The 20827-nt window shown below is 58.9% G+C and overlaps 1 protein-coding gene across 3 annotated transcripts in view; it reads left to right on the top strand.

Moving 5' to 3' along the window:
- The first annotated feature begins 3229 nt into the window (after positions 1-3229).
- RAI1 (retinoic acid induced 1) overlaps positions 3230-20827 on the top strand; it is a 103583-nt gene continuing 85985 nt past the window's right edge. For all 3 annotated transcript variants that reach the window (XM_070389628.1, XM_070389630.1, XM_070389629.1), the window contains exon 1: positions 3230-3674. The gene's annotated coding sequence lies outside the window, so the exon portion shown is untranslated. The remainder of the gene's footprint in view (positions 3675-20827) is intronic.

Genomic DNA, 20827 nt, shown 5'->3' with positions numbered 1-20827 from the left:
CTTTAGACACTGCTCTACCTTCCAATTAAAACAAGCTGGCAGCCTGGATCCCACCTTGGAGCTGCAAGTTCAATACCTTAGTACTAACACTGTCTTTACTGTGTGTCTGTGTTGGGTCCACACCTGTCGTACCTCCCACCTGCATCCCATGAAGGATGATGAGCAGCTTCTCAGCAGAAATCTCCCCAGGGGCTGGCTCTGCTGACTGACCCCTAATGGTGCCCACAGCAGTCTGAGCCCTCCCCTGCTCAGAAGCCTCCCCTCTCTAAATTAGGCTACCCAGCCTTCTGAAGAGACCTAAGAACACTCTCCAGATCTCAGCTGGCCGGTCATGTCCTCCAGGAAGCCTTCCCTGAATTCCTCAATTAAGCCTTCGCTGAATTCCTCAGCTCATGACACTTCGTAACTGGGCTCCAGAGCGCATGTTTCACAGGTGGCTTTTACATGGCAACCCAGAACCTAACCTAGTGTCTGACCCACAGTGGGCACTCAATTAACATCCATGGGAGAGGTGAACAAACTCACCTGCTATTGACCTTGGATGAGGGATTTACCTCTCTGAGCAATTCTTTGACCTGTAAAATGAGTTGTCATGAGGAAGCATTGAGAGGATGCATGGAGTGTGAGGCTGACCACTGGCTCACAAAGATATCTGGGTCCCAATACCTGGAACTTATGTGGCAAAAAGGGTGTTGGGGTGGAGGGTCCTTATGCGTGTATGCTAAGCCACTTCACTCGTGTCTGACTCTTTGGGACCCCAGGGACTATAGGCTGCCAGGCTCCTCTGTCTGTGGGATTCTCCAGGCAAGAATACTGGAGTGGCTGGCCATGCCCTCCTCCAGGGGATCTTCCTGACCCAGGGATTGAACCTGCATTTTCTGTGTCTCCTGCATTGCAGGCAGATTCTTTACCCACTGAGCCACCAGGGAAGCCCTGGAGGGTCCTTGTAGATGTGATTAAATTAAGGATGCGTTAAATCCAGGATGGAAGAGTCTCCTGGATTTTCCAGACGGCCCACTGGAATCACAAGTTCGAGTAAGAAGAGACAAGAAGGTCAGGAGAGGAAGTAGGAGACGTGGCAACAGGAGCAATGACTTCCTGTGTGTTCTGGCTCCTGGAGGGCAGGCACCGAGGGGGCAGGACAAGCAGGTGGCCTCCAGAAGCCAGAACAGGCAAGGGAGAATAGCACTGAAACATGCATATTATCATATGTGAAATATATCGCCAGTCCAGGTTCGATGCATGAGACAGGGTACTCAGGGCTTGTGCACTGGGATGACCCTGAGTGACGAGATGGGGAGGGAGGTGGGAGGGGGGGTTCAGGGTGGGGAACACATGTACACCCATGGCTGATTCATGTCAATGTATGGCAAAAACCACTACAATATTGTCAAGTAATTAGCCTCCAATTAAAATACATTAATTAATTTAAACAAAAAAGAAGAGGCAAGGGATGTTCCACCTGGAACCTCCAGGGTGCATCCCTTCTGACACCTTGCTTTCAGCCCGCTGATGCTGATTCTGGACATCTGCCCTCCAGAGCTGTAAAGAATAAACCAGGGTTGTCTTAAGCCACTACATGTGTGGTCATTTGTCACAGCAGCCCAAGGAAACAGCCACAGAAGGCACCTGGAGCACGACGGTTGCTCTCAGAATGGCAGCAGTTAGTGCCCGGACTGCCCCATCCCCTCCTCCCCGGGACACCCCTCTTCTCACCTTCCTCCAAGGTCCCTACTGCCAGGCCTTCCCTGGGTTCTCCCTGGGCAGGTGAGGGCAGGGAGGGCAGGGGCTAGGAGCCCCTGGATGTACAGAAGCCCCATCCCCACACCTCCCCCCCCACCCCCAGCTTGTGACAGAAAGCACTTCTAACAGAATTCACAGCCTCCAGGCTCCAGGCTTGATGCTCCACACACCTACCTCCTTTAGCCCTCAGAAACCCCAGGAAGTAGGTACTACTATTGCCTCCATTTTACAGATGAGGAAACTCACTCAGCAAGTTTGTTTTTTTCCAAACCCTCCCAGCTGGGCGCAGAGCAACCAGACTTAGAAATTGGGTCTGTCTCCCCCAGAATCTGTGCTGAAAACTGCAGTGTCCATCGTCTGATCCTGATTCTGTCCGGCTCCTACCCTCGCCCTGGGCAGTGGGTGGCTGAGCTGGTGGGAAGGGCTCTGGTGCAGGTCTTGCCTGGAACTTAGCTTGAGACCCTGGACAGAAGACCTCACTGCTGTGTGCCTCAGCTTCCTGTAAACAAAAGGGATGGGTCTGCCCCCCAGGGGGCTGCCAGGATCAGATGACAGGACATGCAGACAGGGGAACAGTCCACAGCATAAGGGCACCCTCCCCACCATGTGCTCTTACCTACAGGTGAGGAGGCTGAGTCCCCTGGGAACCTGAGGCCTTGATGACCCTCCTTCACCCACAGGACTAACAGACCCCAGAGGCTGGATGGGGGCTGGAGACCTTCTGCCTGACCTGGGTGAGTGGAGGCCTGGGGTGGGGACTGCCAGGGGGTCTGTAGGGTCACAATAGGTTCACTCACCCATTCATTCAACATCCCTCTGCCCTGGCTCTGCCAATGGCACCAGGATTGTATCCGAATTCCCCACTAGGCTCAGGTAGCCCTGAAGACCCTGGTCCTCCCCAAGGCTCTGACTTCTGCTGCCCACCGCCTGTCCGCCTCCCCCCCCAACCCCGTCCCACCTGTCTCAGGGCCTTTGCACTTGCTCCTGAGGCTCCACATGGCGGGCTCCTTCCGCTCACAGCCAGCTAAGCAACCCCTGCCTCTCACTTCACCGAGTAGCCCTCACTGCTCCCGGGAATGGTCTTTCTCACATGTGCTCTGTCTCTGCCCACCAGGCCGCCAGCCCCAGGACGGCAGGGACCACTTGTCTCTGCTCACTCTGAACCCACCGAGGTGCCAGTGAGTGAAGAGAGCTCTGCGCGGCGGCGTCCTAGCTTAGAGGTCGGAACGTTTCCCAGACGGGGAAGACGAGGTCACAGGGAGAGACGTGGTGGGTGAAGGCGGGGGCCTGGCCCCGGGACTCGGCTGGAGCTCGGAGCACTCGAGCGCCGGTGCCAGTCCACGTCCTCCGTCCGAGGTTCCGGCCCCGGCCCCCGCGTCCTTGTGGGCCCCTGGGGTCCCCCCGTCCAAACCCCCGCCCCAGGCCCTCAGCGGGCGCGGGCCGCCAGGGGGCGCTGTCGGGGCGCACGGCCCACCTGGCGCCCGGGCGGCGAGCGAGCGCGGCCAGGCGGCCGGGAACTTTTCTCCTCGCGCTCTCGCCGCCTTCTCCCCCCGCGCAGCGCCCGCCGCCCGCTCTTCCTGCGCGGAGGGGACCGCATTTCCCCGCGGCCCTGCGACGCCAGCAGGCCCGGAGGTGCGCGGCCAGGGCCTGGTCCCTGCGCCCCGGGCGCCGCCCCCGCCCGAGGCTGCGCTCGGAAGGCGAGGCGCGGAGCGAGGCGCGGGCGAGGCGCGGCCGGGCGAGAGCGCGCCGAGCAGGCCGCCCAGTCCGCCGCCCGAGCGCCGGCGCGAGGAGGGGGCGCCGCGGCCCACCCTCCTTCCTGCCTGGCCGCGGGCCGGCCGGGCCGCCGCGCCCCGACCCCTATGGCCTCCCGGACCTCCGGGCCGCGAAGTCGCAGCGCCAGACCCCGGGCCCCCGAGTGAGCGCGCGCCGAGGTGAGCACCGAGGGCCGGGGCGGGGGCGCGGGGGCCGCGGGGAAGTCGCTTTGTGTGCGGGGGGCGCGAGGTCACCGGATGGCAGTCGGAGGAGCTGCGGCGGGGTGGGGGCGCCCGGCGCCCCGCGCCGTGGGACGAGGGCCGGGGCTGGTGCGAGGCGGGGGCGCGAGGACTGTGCGCGTGCTTGTCCCCGGGGGTACCCCGAGCGGGGGGTAGGGACCGGGGCTTTCGCGGCGCGTCGGGACCGGAGGCGAGCTTTGTGAGGGCGTCCGGGTGGGGGGCGGGGAGCCGACTTCTCTGGGGGCCTCTGGGCCTATCGGGGCCCTGGCGTGGGAGCCGGGGCAGCGAGGGCCGTGATGGGGAGGGGCGGCGTGTGAGGCCCTCGGCGGAGCCCCGATCCGTGCTCCGACGCGGGCAGGGGCGCCCGGGCCTGTGCGCAGGCCGCGCGACCGGGCAGGAAGCGGCCCGGGAGGCCGGGGAGCTCCGTCTCGGCCAGGCCTGGGGCGCAGGGGCCTTTCGGGGTGACGTCACGGTGGGGGCTCCGGCCACGCGAGTCCCTGGACGGACGGCGGCGCACCACCGGCCAGGTCGTTGGGCCGGCGCCTGGGAGACAGGAGACCCAGAGGAGGACGCGAGGGCCGGGCGCAAGGCGGCGTCGCCAAGTGCGGCGGGGGCGAGGGGGTGGCAGGACGCGGGGGTGACTTTGGAGCTTTGGTTGCCGGGGGCCGCCCAGGAGGGGCGGAGGGGAAGCGAAACACCACGCAGGCCCGAGGCCGTGGCGGCCCTAGCTTCCTGGGGCGCCCGTTTTCCCAGCGAGCGATTTCCCCTCCTGGGCTCTGGGTCGTCCTCAAATCCACACCCGGAGCCGGAGCGCGGCCCGAGTCGTGCCTGATCCGGGGAGCCCCCGACAGGGGCGGCGCTGGGGCTCTGGCCCTGAATGAAGACGCCATCCGGAGTAACAATGCGCTTCTGGGGGGCTGGGGGAGGGGAGGCAGCACGCCTGAATGGCGACCCGGGCCTGGGCTTCCCAGGGTTTCCGCAGGCTCTGATCCGGGACCCACGCGGGACCCGCACGGTTCCCTCCACCCGCTCAACCCCCTGCCATTTGTCTTCCAACGCAGTGGCGTGTGGAGGATTCAAGGGCATTACATCTGGTTGCAATCCAGTTTCATGCCGCTGCTGGGCTGTTAAGACCTCGAGCTGACGTCAAAGCAGGGGAATTACTTCTTTTTATTTTATCTTTTTTTAGTTGTCTGCTGCCCTGGGAAGGGAGGCGGGGTGAGTTAGGCGAGCTCTGATGTGGAGGCGCCAGCGCCCTGGGAGCCTCGGGCTGGGGGCTCTGCTTCTCTGCCCGCACCAGATCCTCCATGCAGACCGACTCTGCCTGGGGTCAGGCCCACCCTGGGTGGGAGCGGCCCTCGCTGCAGACTCAGTGGAGGCCCCTCCCGACTGACCACACGGCTGCGTTTCCAGAGGCTTCCCTGGGACGTGGCCTCGCATCTGGAAACTGGCAAGGAATCTTTTAGTTTCCCACCCCGCCCCCCAACAGGAGCATCCAGGAGCGAGTCTTTAGGAGCAGTGGCCTTTTGGGTGACCCAGAGGGAGTGGACACAGACATTGTGGTTTGGGGGAGCCCCTCACACTCAGAAGCCTTGGTTCCAGGATTGTGTGTCTGCGGGTGATCCAGAGCGGGCTGAGTGTGACCTTTCCAACAGCCAGGCACCCCGGCAGCTTCCTAAACACAGGGAGGTCACCCATTCTGCCACTTTGGACCGGGAGGCCTGTGCAGCAGGGCCTGGGCTGATTCCTCAGGCTCTTGGGTCTGGACTGCGGGTTTCAGGACCTCACCTGTGACCTGCAGTAAGAAACACATTTCAGGTCCCAGCTTCATTCATGCCCACTGTGTGTAACTGAAACGAAAGTTGAGTGAAATAGCTCTTTCCTCTGTTTTGTGCCCTGGTCTGATATTTTCTGTTCTAGTCTATTTGATTTTTTTTTTTTAATTGCATTCTGTGACCCCTGAATTGATGTCACGATCCGCTAATGGGTCATACCCAGAGTTTGAAAAAACAGGCCTAGAAAATGAGTCTGCTTTCTAGTCATTCAACAAACATGAATTGAGGCCCTGACAGTGTCTCTCTTTTTGAATTACTCAGGTGACACATGGATTTGTTCTCATTGTGAAAAATGCAAATAACCCAGAGGTATATAGGGTAGAAGTGCCCCCAGTAACCCCAGTTAGCACTTTGAATGTGGTTTGCTGTTCACTTGTGCATACACGTCTGACACACACAAACACAGAGCTTCCTCTTAACCCGATCTGGACCACGCCTCGCCTTGTGCTCTTCTCAGCTCCCCTTTCCCTTCCTGGGGTCATGCGGGGGTCATGGCGGGGGGAGCTCCAGGGGAAGGTGTTGGGTGATTCCTGGCTTTACCACATATTGAATGGGTTATTTATCTCTGTACCTCAGTGTCCCCATCTGTACAAAGAAGCTAATAACAGTTCCAGCCTCACTGGATTGTGGTGAAGCTTTAATGAGTCCACGCAACCCATGAATCTGAGAACAGTGTCTCTCCCAATAAACGCCAGCTGGCCTTGACACAGTTATTGTCACTACTGCCTTTCCATGGCCATCTGTGTTTGTACCTCATGCTTTAATAGTCACATGTGGCTGTGCGTGGATGTCTCTCCCCGCCCCCCCCCCCAACATGTGGTTCAGCAGGCAGGACCAGGTGGAGCCCTGCAGGTTGGCAGTGTTCCCGTGGGAGAGGCACCTGGGCTCGCGGGCCCACCAGGTATTTCCCAGGGCCCACTATTTTGAAGTCCTGTGCTTAATACTGGACAAGGCAATGGCACCCCACTCCAGTACTCTTGCCTGGAAAATCCCATGGATGGAGGAGCCTGGTGGGCTGCAGTCCATGGGGTTGCTAAGAGTCGTACACGACTGAGCGACTTCCCTTTCACTTTTCACTTTCATGCATTGGAGAAGGAAATGGCAACCCACTCCAGTGTTCTTGCCTGAAGAAGCCCAGGGACAGGGGAGCCTGGTGGGCTGCCATCTATGGGGTCGCACAGAGTCGGACACGACTGAAGCGACTTAGCAGCAGCAGCAGTGCTTAATACACCTGCCTGCAAGGTCACAGCCCAGGGGTGGGACCCACATGGTACCCAAAGGGACAAGTGGGAGCTCCTGCCAGGTCTTGGGGGGGAGCAGGGCCTCCCATGGAAGAGCTGGCAGGTGTGCTGGGGACAGTGAGGGAAGGAGCATCTTTGGCGGGACTTGTTCCTATGAGGAGGGGCAGATGGGGACCACATGAGTCAGTTTCAGGATGGGGGATGGGTAGCCTGAGCATGAAGTCCAGAGGTGAGAGTGTCTTCACTTGGCCAGAGGTGGAGGGCTTTGTGGAGGTGAAGCTGCATGGCTGAGGGGACTTGGAGCTCAGGTAGGTGGGGAGGGGGGTGATCCTGGCGGTGGGAGCACACCAGTGGTTCTTTGGTGGCTGCAGCAGATGGAGCCTGTGGCCAAGAGGGAGGACTTGGTTCATAAAGGCCGTGACGGGAGAGGCTAGCTTTTGCCCAACCTCTTCATGGGCCTCCCTGCCTCCATCCTGCCCCCTCCCGTGTGGGCCCCACTACAGGGTGACCTTTCTCCATCATGGCAGTGTCGCCCTGGGGTTCCTGTTGCCTCCGAATAAAGGTCTGCTCAGGAGCCCTTCCCAGGTGGGGGCCTCTCCTGTCCTTCGCCAGCTCTGCCCCTTCCCCTTCTGCTGCAGCAGACCCCCGCCCCCCCGGAGACAGCCCTGGCATTGCTGCCTCTGTGCTGCGTTGGCCCCAGCTGTTCCTTCCACCTGGGCTTCCCTGCACCTTTCTCCCTGCCTCCTGGGACCAAAGCAGACGTCCTGTCTCCTGCTCTGACCTCCGCGGCAGAACTGAGTCATTCCCCTTTGTCTACAGCTGAAGCATAGCGTTCATCACGGAATTAGCGGTAATTCTGTCGGTGTCTGTCCTCCCCAGGAGGCTGGGGCATCAAGGCCCAGGGCTTGGCCGCCTCCTCTCTGCAGCTCCACGGGCAAAGCAGGGGAGCACAGAGCACTCAGAAGCCTTCCCAGCAGGAAGGGGTGGGCGAGAAGGTGAGCTGGGGGGGGCACAGTGTTGTTTTGGGGGTCCTATTGGGATCTTGGGGACTCTCAGGGTGCTGGTCAAAGGATTCTGTTTGTCAGACCATAGAGGAGACAAGTGAGGGGCCCCACTGCTCCCTGGGAGGGGGGATGGGGCGGGTGGGAAGAACTGGCTCATCCTGTTTCCCTGGGGACTGAGGCAGAGCGTGCCCTGTGCCTGGGTGGGTCACTGGGATCCAAGACTGGAATGTGACACCAGGGTGGGTGCCAGCGGCCGGAGGCGCAGACGGCTAGGCTGCCAGCGGAAAGCTTTTGCTCGGCTGGTTCTCGAATCCGTGTGAAGAGTGTGTGGGGTGGGGGGGGGTAGCGGTGGGAGGAAAGAGCAACGTGGGAAAGGGCACTTGGTCAAGAGGGACAGGAGGATGGGCCAGGAGCACCAGGGCTCCCATGGGACCAGCCGACCATCACTCACCCAGCAGACACCCCCTCCCCGCCAAGTCCCCCCCTCTTGGCCCTGGGCTTGCAGGGCTCAGAGCTGAGAGGCTCCAGGCCGGTGGACAGCGGTCATACAATTACTGTGTGGTGACTGGGCTCAGGAAGGGGGTCCAGGGAGCCGGGAGGGGAGCGGAGCAGATGCAGTGGGGCAGGGCAAGGCAGGGGTGGGGGGAGGCGGAGGGGGTCAGTGGGGGGGCTTGGGCCGCTCTGGGCCAGAATGGGCCCCAGACAGGGGTCCCACGTGAGGTGTACAGACTCTGTCATACTTGGTCCCCTCCCTGGAGACCATGCCTCGGTCTGGTCTGGTCCAGTCGGGGCATCACGGCTGAGCAGTGGCACAGCCCTGGGTTTGGAGTCAGGACAGGGTTTGAGTTCCAGCTGCTGCTGCAGGAAAGTCACCCCCGCCCCCAGCACATTTCCCCTCCTGTCCGAACTCTGCATGCAGCGTGTTCTGTCGTCTGGAAAGCCCAGGGTCAAGTCCAGGTGTGGCTGTCCTGCCGGGGGCTCCATCTCCCCACCTTCACATGGGCGCAGTCCCCGGCCCCTGGAGCCTACTGTGTGGAGACTCAAGTCGTTATTCCTCCCGCTGAAGGACTTTATGGGAAGAGGTGGCTGTGACCGCTCCAGTCCTGCCTTGACGTGGGCCGAAACTGAGAGTTTGGTGCCTGTTTCTTCCCCAGCCAGGTAGAGGTGGATGGATCGCATGGGTCTTGGTCACCTGGTGGGGCAGGTGAGAATTAGTTTTCCGGCCAGAATTTCTGCTTGCAAAGGGGCTTGGCCCTGGTGCTGTGGGGTGGACTCGGGTGGCAGCATAACCACAGACTCATTCATTTCTTCGTGCATTTGTTCCTAAATCACATAGTACCTCGCTCAGACCAGAGTGCGGGGAACACAGCTGTCAACACAAGACACTTGTAATACGGCAGTGCGGATAAGCACCTGCCTTTTGGAGTTCAGTGTCTCGGGTTCACATCATGGCCCTGCTGCTTACTGTTTCTTTGCTCATCGGTGACATGGGGCGGGGGGTTGGGGGTATGTCAGCACTCGCCTCATGGGTTTGTTGGGAGAATTAGTGAGTTGATGCAGGTAAAATTCTTCAGACAGAGCCTGTTTTAATGCATAGAAATACATAGAAGGTGCTAGAAGATGGTTCATTTTTATTCTTGCCCTGAAGAATCTCGGCACCTGCTCCCTGCTGAGGGAGGGCAGTGCAGCCAGGGCTTTTCTGTGAGGCCTGACACCCAGGAAGCAGGTGGTGGCCCTCCGAACTCCTGGCCGCAAGCCCCCACCCCGGCAAGCCACAGCCTCCGGGGTCGAATCTTCCAAGGAGCCCTGGGGACAGGTGTCTACTTCAGGAGCCCAGTGGGTGAGGCCTGTCCGCCTGGGAAGGTGTAACCCTGCCTGGCACCAGGTGGGCTTCAGACTTCAAAAAGTAACTTCAGTATCAAGAATTGAAGCTGAGAGACTTCCCTGGTGGCCCAGTGGTGAAGAGCCACCTTGCCATGCAGGGAACTCGGGTTGGATCCCTGGTTGGGGAACTGAACTCCCATATGCTTTGGAGTAACTAAGCCGCCTGCCACAATGAAAGATCCCACGTGACAAGGGAGACCCCACGAGCTGCAGACCCAACACAGGCAAGTAAATTAAAAAGAGAACTGAAGCTGAGTGAATTCTCCGATTGACACCTTCAATCGACGGAGGCCACCAGACCACCTCTGGGTGTTCTTAGGCAGGTTCCTCCAGCTCTCTGAGCCTCTCTTTCCTCATATATCAGGTATCAGAAATGACACCACCAATTTCATAGTTTCTTTTCTAAGAGGACTGAACGAGAAGATGCCTGCAAAGCACTTGGCTGCGGTTGGCACATAGCAAAATGCTTAATAAATGTTGCCTATTAGTGATAATACTTCTCAGAATATGTCAGTTAAAAACCACCTGAGGGCCTTGCCTGGTGGTCCAGTGGCTGGGGCTCTGAGCTTCCAATGTAGGGGGCCTGGGTTCGATCCCTGGTCAGGGAGCTAGATCCCACATGCCACAAATGAAGATCCTGTACGCTGTCTTGAAGAGAGGAGATCCCACGTGCCACAGCCAAGACCCAACGCAGCCAAATAAATAAATAAATATTAACAAAACAAAACACTTGAAAGATTTCTTCTTGGGGGCCACAGCTCCTTAGAGATGTGAAGTTGTAAGTCTGTTACTAGCATGGGACAAAGAATTGTTACAATAAGGCAGAGACTCAGAGGCCCTGACACATTTAGCTGCTGAAGCACAATCACACAGGAGCCCAGGGCAGGGTGCCGAAGTGGGAACAGAGTTGGCTTTTACTCAGGTGCTCTTTGATGCTTTGAGAGTTATTCCTGCAGAAAATGGTAACCGTGGATCAGCACTGATACACAGCTGAGGTCAAGTGGGCCTGTCTTCTGGAAGCTTCTGTATGATGGGAAATGAAATTTGCATGTGATGATGCTAAGAGGTTAGAGAAGGACATGGCAACCCACTCCAGTATTCCTGTCTGGAGAATCCCATAGATAGAGGAGCTGGTGGGCTACAGTCCGTGGAATCGCAGAGAGTCGGTCATGACTGAAGTGACTTTGCACGCATGCATGCATGATAAGAAGTAAAATAAAAATCACCTGTTCTGTTGGTGGGGTAGGGAGAGTTGTGTATTTGCTCATTTGGGGGCGGGCAGAGGTTGGGATGCAGGCCTCAGAGCAGTGGTTCTCAACTGGGAGTGATTTCGTCCCTCGGGTGGCCTGGGGCCCTGTCTGTAGATGTTTTTGGTTGTCTCCACTGGGGGAGGGGGTGCTGACATCTAGTAGGTTGAGGCCCGGGACATTGCTCAACATCCTGGGATGCACAGGACACACCCCCACAAGTTACCTGGCCCCAAACGTCAGCAGTGCTGAGGGGTTTGGGCAGCCTTGTCCTGGAGCCACATGACGACATGGCTGTGCCCCTGCTCTTGTGAAGCCCTCAGTCTGGTAGGTGAGCAGACCTCAAAGACGTGACTGTGTGGATGTAGGTTCATTCACCTGTGACCCTGCTGCAGCTAAGAAGGCGCCCCTTGCAGCGGAGGCCTTGGAGGAGGGCATCCAGGCAGAGGTGGGGGTGGAGGGGTGCAGTCCCAGAAAAGGCTCAGAAGCAGAAAGGCAGAGGTGTGTGGTAGAAGGGGCAGATGCCTGGTGTGTGTCTGGGGCAACAGCAGACAATGACCCAGCCTCAAGACCAGGGACCTCTCTGCTTTGCTTGGTTTGAGGCAACTGCATCTCCCAGCATGCTGTGCTCCAGGGCACTGGGGTGGGGGGGTGCCCTGCGGAGGCCTGGTGGGTTGGTGGGAGGGAAATGCTGCCCTCTGGAGAGGTCCCAGCTCTGCCCCTTCCCTCATTTGCATCTGTCTGATAGATGGGAAAGAGAACTAGGAAAAAAAAGAAGAGGAAGAACAATATTTTCATTTCAAACACAGGGATGAGGGAAATGGGAAGGAATCTGGTTTAGGACACCTTTGAGAGGAGCACAGAAAATCCCCACTGTGGCCCGAAATAGCACAAAAAACAGACGTTTGGCCAGATCACACTTAATTGAGTGGCTCTCTTTTCTCGAGTCCAGCAGGATGTGGACGGTGCTGGCTTTGTTCCCTTGGGATGACAGTGACCCCCCCCCCACCCCCACCCCCACCCCGGGCCCCCTGTGCTGGCTGCTTAAACAGAGGCCCTGCTCTCCCAGGCAGGACAGGAGCCCGGGGAGCTCAGCCTTAGCATTGCAGAGGGCCAGAGATGGTGACGGGGGGGATGCCCAGCAGCGGGGACAGGTGGGTGAAAGCGGAGGTAGGAGAGACCTGGTTCCTCTAATAAGTGGATGCCTGGCTCTTTGGCTGCTGAGAGGAATCATGGAGAAAAGCCATCATTTAATGAGTACCTGCTATTGTGCTCAGCACTGGGTGGTCCTCTCTAAGCCTTATTAACCAACTCCTATGGATCAAGGAACTGAAGCTCAGAGAGGTTAAGTGACCTGCGTGAGGTCACCCAGCGACCAAGTGCAGACCTGAGATTGGAAACCACAATCTGTTGGGCTCCAAAGCCAGGCCCTGCCTGTTCCTCATTCATCTCCTGGTGGTCACTCATCCATTCAGCAGATAATCTCTGTGAAATAATACTGTGACCTGGTGGGGTTTTTTTTTTAGGGCTCGGAGTCAGAAGTGGGCTTGAATTCTGACTAGAGCAGTTTCAGTCTCTGTAGCTTTCTCAATCAGAGCCTGCTTTCATCTGTCAAGTGGGCACAACCACACCTTTGTCCTGGAGTTGCTTTTAAGGGTTAAACTGCATGGAAGGGGACAGGAAGGGGAAGAGAGAGGCCCAGGGAGGTTAGGACCTGCCCTAGGCCACCCAGTGTGACGGTGCAGTGAAAGAACCCTGGGTAGAAGGAACCAGGCGGGATTGTGGTATCTCTGTGCGGTATCAGTGTTGGGTTTCATTATTTGATTGGGGAGAGAGGGCAGCCCCTACTCTGCAGGTAGAGAAGGTGGTGTGGAATGCGGGTGTTTATTTTTCTGTGTCTGTGAAAGCCCTGTTTCAGCTCAGGCTGATAGGGTGTCCCAAGACACTGCAGAGAGTGCCTGCCATGGAGACAGATCTGCCCAGGTGCTTGCCTAGCGTGGGCACTGAGAGGGTACCTCCCAAGCCAGGCTCCCAGTGCAGCCTGTAACCCTTCATCCTAGAGCCTGGTGAGCCTGGGTACCCTCAGAAAGAGCAAGGGTGGGTGATGGCCTTGAACCTGGGGTGTCCCTCCGCCTCCTCGAATTTGCCGTCCTGGCCCCATTCATCTCCTTATCTTCTGGCAGCCCCCTTGAGTTGCTGGGAGGGAAGTCAGGGGCAGCCTTCCTGATTGACAAAACAAGCCTTGCTCACAAAAGAAGGGAGATTGGCAGGACTGCTCTGGCTCCCCTCCCCCGTCCCAGTTTCTGGCTGCAGGCATCTCTCCTGCTTTGCCCAGGAGGCACCCCAAAATTCTGAGAGGTAGTGAGGGGCTACAAAGCCATCAGACTGCTCTGGCTGGGTACCCCCAGCACCAAGAAGGTGGATTCTAGGGAGGATGACTGGCCCCTCCTTCCTTTCAGGAGTCTGGGAAGGCTTTCTGGAGAGGAAGCCAGGCCGGCAGGTAGCAGAGAAAGACATCGGATCCAGGGGGAGCAGCCGAGAAAGCAAACAAACAGGGCTTTGTGTGGTTGCAGATTGGCGGCTCAGAAGGGAAGCCGGCTGGTGGGAGGGGAAGGAGGGGGCGGGGGAGGGGACTGCAGGCCAGGCCAGTGCTCTGGGCAGAGATAGGCGGCTGGACCAGCCCAGGCTGGGCGGCCAGGGAGCAGGGAGTGCCACTGTGTGTGGACAGGCTTCTGGAGTCAGCCTGGCTGTGTCCCAGCCCTGCCACTTCACTCCTTAACAGATCTGGGCTTGTTTGCCCACCTACTGGGGCAGAGTCACTCACACAGGACTGGGGAGATAGTCATCCGGCCCGACTGGCCTGGCCCGTCGTGTGAACCCCCACCCTACAGGGATACAGGCCAAGAAAGGATCAGGGTCTGCCTGGCGGGCTGCCAGCTTGGCTGGGTCTCCTGAGAGGGCACTGAGGGGGCCTAGAGGGCAGCGGAGCTGCCTGTTCGTACTGTTCAGTAACAGATGCCTGGCATGTGGGTGGACAGAAGCTGGCATCTCGGGTCCTAGGCCCTGGAGCCCAGCATCCCCTGCGCTGATGGAGGGGCCATCTCGGGGGCAAATCCTGGACCCTAACAGGGCAGCCCGGGCTGGCCCGCCTGTCCAGGCGCGCGCAGCCCCACCTCGGGGAGGGCTTGGTAGGAGCCGGCAGGCCAGACACAGAGGCAGCTGCATTACCGCCTCAGGGGCCATTTCCTCTCCTCCCCGACCTCGGGAGGGCAAACGCCCGCGCTTCCTGGCTTCCCTTCGCTCCCAGCGGCGCCCTCAAAGCGGCCAGGCTGGGGCCTCGGCGCATCAGGCCGGACGAGCCCAGCCAGGGCCGCGACCGCGACTCCGGAGGCCAGGGCGCGGGGAGGGGCGGGGTGGCCGCTGCGTCGCCATGGCAGCGCCCATCCCGGCGTGCCCCGCGCAGTCGCGGGGTGGGGATTCGAGGCCCGGCCCCTGGCCTCGGCAGACCGCGACTTCCGGGAACCGGGGCTGTGGGCGTGGCTCAGGCCCCGCCCCTCACGGCCCCTGGTTTCCGGGAACCGGGGCGCGGGGCGGGGCTTCCGGACGGGCTGGCGTCCCCGGGTTCTCGTCCCGGTCCGGGTCGGTTGCCTTGCGTCCCGTACTCCCCTACGGGCCTGGCCCTGGCTCTGCCCTTCCTTCGCCAGCTGCCTGCCTTACTTGATGCCCTTTCGGGCCTCGTGCCTTCGGTGTCCCGCCGGTCACTCCCGGGCCTTACCCCCGTCTTCCCCCGGGCACTCGACTGACCTCTGCTCGCCCTCACATGGCCTGGGCAGGCCGCTGAAGGCTGCAGTCTTGGGCCTTGGAAAAAGTGTCCTGGGCGGGGGCAGCTGTCCTTGGCCTTTCGAGAACTCGCACTGGGAGGGTGAGAATGGACTTCAGTGGCCGCGGGAGGGACTTGATGTGGAAAAGAACTTACCAGGCCTGAGCATTTTGGTTTTTAAAAAATAAAATCAGGTTATAAAGGGCTTCCCTGATGGCTTAGACTGTAAAGAATTTGCCTGCAATGTGGGAGACCCGGATTCAATCCCTGGGTTGGGAAGATCCCCTGGAGAAGGAAATGGCAACCCATTTCAATATTTTTGCCTGGATAATTCCATGGACAGAGAAGCCTGGGGCGCTACAGTGCATGGGGGTCACAAAGAGTCGGAGAGGAATGAGCAACTAACACTTTGACCAGGTTATAACCACGTTGATTTTAGAAAAACCTAAAAGTGCCAGATGACAAGCAAAAACCTCTTATAATTCCACCCCCAGAACATAATCATTGTCAGCATTTTTTCTCTAGACATACAGTAAACAACACGATATATGTAATAAATATAGAATATGGAGTCATGCTGTATATTTGGTTTTGTAAGGCCCTTGTGTTTTAATAGCTTTCTCCCCTACTACAGAAAGAGTAGTGATTATAGACTTCTGGAAAGTAAGGCAAATGGAAGGCAGTTCACCCAAACTCCCAGGCCCCAAAGGCAGCCTCATTTCACTCTTCTCTGCCCTGTCCTGGGGTCTTTTGTTAAAGGGTGCCGCCTTCTTCCTCTGTGAGCCATGTGATGTCCTGCTTCTCTCCCTTCCTGTGTGAAGCCTGCTCCTTTTTCCTGAGTCTGTAAGTCTGGAGAGAACTGGAACCGGATCTCGGGAGCTTCAGAGAGGAGTCAGACTGGGTGGCTGCTTCCTAACTTGGTTGGACCTCTCTCCATCTTGGTTGGACCCCAGGAACCCTTGCCCTGGCTCCTCAATTGCAGTCTGGTCAGGGGCCACCGAGCCCAGCCAGTGCCACCCAGCCTGTGCAGAGCTGTTGAAGACTTGTTGCCCCTGAGGAGACCAGGCTCCAGCAGCAAGGCCACACCGAGGTCCCAGACCTCAGTCACATCCGGGTCCCCCTTGCCCAGCCACGTGCAGACTTAGCCTGTAGTTGGCCCTGTGGCCCCCTTCTGCTCCCTCTCTATGTCCTAGGAGCAGGTTTCTGCTGCCCTGGGCTGCTTGGCCTCCCCTTATGGGCCTGTAGGCCTGGCACCAGGTGCAGCCCCCCTCAGCTCAGCTGCCTCTTAAACTCCAAGCTGCCCTGGCCCTACCCATCTCCGCTGCCAGGCCTTCTTTCTTCATTCCTAAGCAGTTCAGTTCTGACACATCCCAGCCCTGCGTGAAACAGACCTTGGAAAATCAGAGCTGCCAAGGATGGACCGGCATTTAAAAGGCATTTAAGACTTGAGGGGAAGGCGGAAGAGGGGAGAGAGTGCAGGGCCCTGTCCCTGGGCAGCAGCTGGATTTAGTGGATGGAAAATCACAGAACGCACCCTTCCCTGGGAAGAGCACCCTGGGAAGAGAGGGGCAGGTGGGGTACCAGGTATCATGCCCCACTGGCCACCACCCGCAGTCACCACCACATGTTCCCAAAGTGAAAAGATGTGTGAGGGCTGTTGGGAGCCTGCAGCCGGCAGCCTTGTAAATTGTGTTCTCTTAGCAGGTTTATTCGTTTATGAAATATTGAAGCCCCATTTCGCTTTACCTGTAGCAGGGAGGCAGCCAGGTTGGGGCTGAGATTAATGCTCTGAACATGACTTATTTATCTGGAGCCGCTCTTCTGGGCTGGGTGCTGCCTGCCATATGGAATGTAACCAGGCGCCAGGATGAGTGTGTGTTTGTGTTCCTGGGCGTGGGGGGCTGTGTGTCTGTCCATCTTTGAGGGGGTTCCATACTGGAGGGTGATGATTCTCGCATGCTTACTGTGTCCAGGTGTGTATATGAGTCTGTGTGCTAAGAGTGTGCCTGTGTGTACAGTGCGGTGCCTGTGTGTGTGGGGGTAGGGGTTGGAGAATGAGTTGAGGGGTTTTGCGAGCAGGTTTGTGTGCTCATATCTGTGGTTGTGTCCTCAACATGGGATTAGGGTTGGGGGGCAGATGTTCCTCTGTGTGTGTGTCTGCATTTGTGGTGGGGCCCCAGGTGTGCCGAGTGTGTGTCTGTTGTGTGTGAGCCCGTTTCAGTGCGCACGTGGCATGGTGCAGGACTTTTGTGTCAAAGGCAGAGTCGGTGGCACCGACTGGGTTGTGGGCTGTCTGCTGCCCCAGCCGTGGCCTGGGAGGAATTGATGCCTGATGCACTTGTGTTCTGTGACCCTTGTGTGGCGGGGCCTCAGGCTCCGGGAAGGACTGGCGTTGGGGACTGAAGAGACACTGGCAGCCCCTGGCACTCTTCCAGCAGAACTGAGCCTTCCTTGCCCTGTGACTCAGAGACCAGAAGGAACCCTGGGGTCATGGTGGTCCAGGCCCACATCTCGTGGATGGGGACAGCCAAGGTCCAAGAGCACACAGCCTGTGATAGCCACGGTAGCCCTGATGCTGGGCGGGGCTCTGGCTGCAGTGCTCTGCTCAGGGCACCCCCCGACAGCCCCGTCACCTCATCTTCCTCTTCCGTGTCCTGGGGGTGGATTCCCAGCCATCCTCCTGTAGCACAGGGCAGGCAGGACTTGGTTGGCGGATACCAACTTGGTCGGCAAGTTGAGTCCTGCTCAGAGGCAGGCAGCAAGGACAGCCAGGGATGTTGGGGGCACTTGGCTTGGGGCCCGAGTCCCAGGAGGGAGTCCCAGCTCTGGGGGTGGCACGGCGCCGGGGCATCACCTCTGTCCTTTCCCGGCAGCAGCCCCTCACCCAGATGCGGCCCAGACATGGCCCATGGCATTTGGTTTTCCTCAGCCCGTGACAGCCCTCAGCTTCCCCCACCTCGGCAGCTAATGTGTCTGTCACTACTTTCCTAATGAGGATGCCCAGGGGCCCCTGGGAGCCATACCTTTGCAGGCCAGCCGGCAGCTGCGGGGGTGGGCTGGCCTCGGGGTCAGGCTGGGGAAGGGGGTGAGCCCCTCTCTTGCTTGCAGCCCCCAGCCACGGGGGCCTCGAGGTCCGTCCAGGCCCTGAGACTGCTGTGTGGAGGTGGGAGGTCCTGGGGGGCTTGGGGAGGCAGGAGCCTACCCCAGCACACATTTTTTTCCTTTGGCCCTGCGACTGTTTGTAATCACAGAGCTTCATTTGGCCTATAGATGTGTTTGCAGGCCTACTGTGCGTGCGACCAGAATCCTCCGAGATCTGGGTGTTTCTGTGCCCCACCCTCGTGGAGCTGCCAAAAGCAGGAAAGACAGTAATCATATCAGCTGTTTGCGTCATTATGTGGCCTGTACAGGAATGGGAACACGCGTTCATCAGGAGCCAAGGCAGACCCGGAGCAGTCTTGCAGAGTTCCTCAAACTAACGGAGGGCAGGGGTCCTGTGTGAGGGGGGCTGCTCGCCTCACCTGAGAGGCTCAGCCAGGACTTGAGGGAGTCAGGAGACCCACACTTGTGCTGTGGGCCCCAGGCCACTGCCCACCTCCTGTGGGCTCCAACACCTCTGGAACTCAGAAAGCAGGTCTCTTCTCTCCCAGTGCTCTTTGCCCTCCCCACCAGGGCCCTCAGGATATCTCAGCAGCAGCCTTGACTTTGGAATGCCAGAGGCACTGCCCCAGGGGGCCCAGGAGGCCCACCATTCCTTTCTTTACTCTCACAGAGGCCACTGGGAGGGGTGGGGGGCGGGTACTGCAGGAGACTGGGAAGAGGTGAAGCCAGAGCATCAGGTCCCTCCCCGGCGGAGGGCGGCATCAGTTCACTTGTTCCCCTGCCTGCGACTGTGTTCTGGACACCTCTAATTGCCAGGCTCCCTGCTGTGCATTAGACCAGGTGCCACGATGCGTGTCATCCTGCCACATCTGGCCCCCAGGCCCAGTATGAAGGCTCACCAGTGTTTAGGGGGGAAAAAAGCAAATGAGTTGCCAGGGAGCAATCCTGGGAGATTTCACCCCAATTCCAGTTTACAGCTCACCTGGACCATTGCCATCTGCCTCCCTCAAGGCCACACCTGGTGGTGTGGCCCCCAGCCCAAGGCCCAGGCCTCCTCCTGGCCACAGTCTGCACATCTCCCCGGCGGCCCAGCCATCTCACCCATGGTGATGTGGCTTCCTGCTTGTGAGCCAGCCTCAGGAGCCAGAGCACCTGGTGAATCAAGTCCTGTCTAGGCCTCGGTTTTCTCCTCTGTTAAATGGGGGTCACAGGGACTTCCCTGGTATCCAGTGGCTATAACTCCGTGCTTTCAGTACAGGGGGCCCAGGTTCAATCCCCGGTCAGGGAACTAGATCCCACATGTTGCAACTGAAGATCCTGTGTACCTCACCTAAGACCTGGCACAGCCACATAAATAAATAAATATATATTTTAAACGGGGACCACAACAGGAAGTACCCACTAGAGTATCTAGGAAGTATCCTAGAGTCACAGGAGGAATTAAGTGAGAGAATTTTTAAGTGCTTAGAGCTGGCTTCAGTGTCAGCTGCTGCTCTGGTGTTGAATCAATAGGTGCCTGCTGGCTGAAGCCTGGGTTTGTCTCCACTGCCCAGGACCGTGTGTGTCACACGCACCTCCAGGCCCATTTACCCAGCTGTTTCTTTGGGAGAGAGACACCTGTTGGACCTTGTGCCTTGCAGTCCAAAGACCTAATCTCAGGACCTGGACTGGAGCCCCTGTGAATGGGGCTCCTTTGGGTGGGGTTCCCCCCTCCAGGCTGACTTGGCTTGGGTCCCGACAGCCCCGGGGGCCCACGGCCCTCAGAGCGTCCTCTCGTTCGTCTGCTAATGAGCTGCGTGGATGCTTCATGGCCTTGAGCACGGGTTTAATTGCACTTACCAACTGCCAACCCTTCGGCCTTCATTACCCGGAAAGGGCATCGGGTAGGGGGAGGCTGGATGGACTGAGGTAGGGCTGGCCTGGAGGTTAGAATAATTGGTTTGCCGCCCGGCCGTCTCCGGCTTGGTGTTCAGGGCCCTGCTGCCTGTGATCCAGCCTCACCCTCTTGCACCCACAGTAACAATGTGCCAGGCCCTCGGGGTCAGACTCCATGTCCCCTCTCCAAGGCCCACCACCTCCCTCTCGGCCTCACCTTCCTTGTCTCAGAGGCCAGTCTGCTGCCTGAACAAAGGCTCTCTCCGTCATCCCTGAGGTCCAGCCCTGCCCCTCTGAGGCGAGGCTCTGTGTCCGAGGCAGTGCATTCTGGTCCCCGTGCTGGGGGTGGGGCAGCCCAGGCTGCCTGTTCTAACTGCCCTGCCCCCGCATGCCCCTCAGCAGGCACAAGGGTCGGGGGCTGTGGGGCTGCCCTGTGCCCTCTGCCCGGGCTGGGGGCCCTGAGGCCATAGGGAGCAATGGGGACCTTTGGGAGCATTGAGGCTCAAGATGCTCCCTGTGGGACCGGCTCTGCTCCTCCCCAGTCCCCTGTGAACTGCTGGGGGGATCCCAGGCCAGGGCAGCCCATGGCCCCTTCTCTTGCTAGGTCGTTCCCTCCCACCCTGTCCTCTTTCTTGTGGAAGGGGAGAAGGGAAGGGGGCACAGGAGGACCAGTCAGTGATTTCCTCAAGATGCCCTTCTTCACACTGCCCTCTCCCCTTCCCCTGGGACCCCAGCCCCCTTCCCTCTGGTCTGCACCCCCTTGTCTCCCGAGTGGCTTTTGCTCCGTGCCACCTTGGAAGCGGACTCCTACTTTGGCTCTGTCAGATTCCTTGGGGCTCTGCCTGCCGAAGACCCCTGCTGGATCCCTGTGCTCGAGTGAGAGAAGGAATAATTCGGAGGAAGCAGGGAGCGTCTCTCAGCCCAGCCTGGGAAGGTCAGGAGATGGCGTGAGCTCCTCAGAGTGGCTGGTACTGCCTTCCAGGCAGCAGGGAGTTGGAGCAAAGGCCTGGGAGGCGGAGGGGAGGGACAACTGCATGAACTCACAGACGGATAGAAGTGGGGGCAGAGGTCCATTGGCCAGCCCA

Source organism: Bos mutus, chromosome 19, assembly GCF_027580195.1.
Source record: "Bos mutus isolate GX-2022 chromosome 19, NWIPB_WYAK_1.1, whole genome shotgun sequence".
NCBI classification, from domain to species: Eukaryota; Metazoa; Chordata; class Mammalia; order Artiodactyla; family Bovidae; genus Bos; species Bos mutus.
This window is presented reverse-complemented; position numbering and strand designations above follow the sequence as displayed.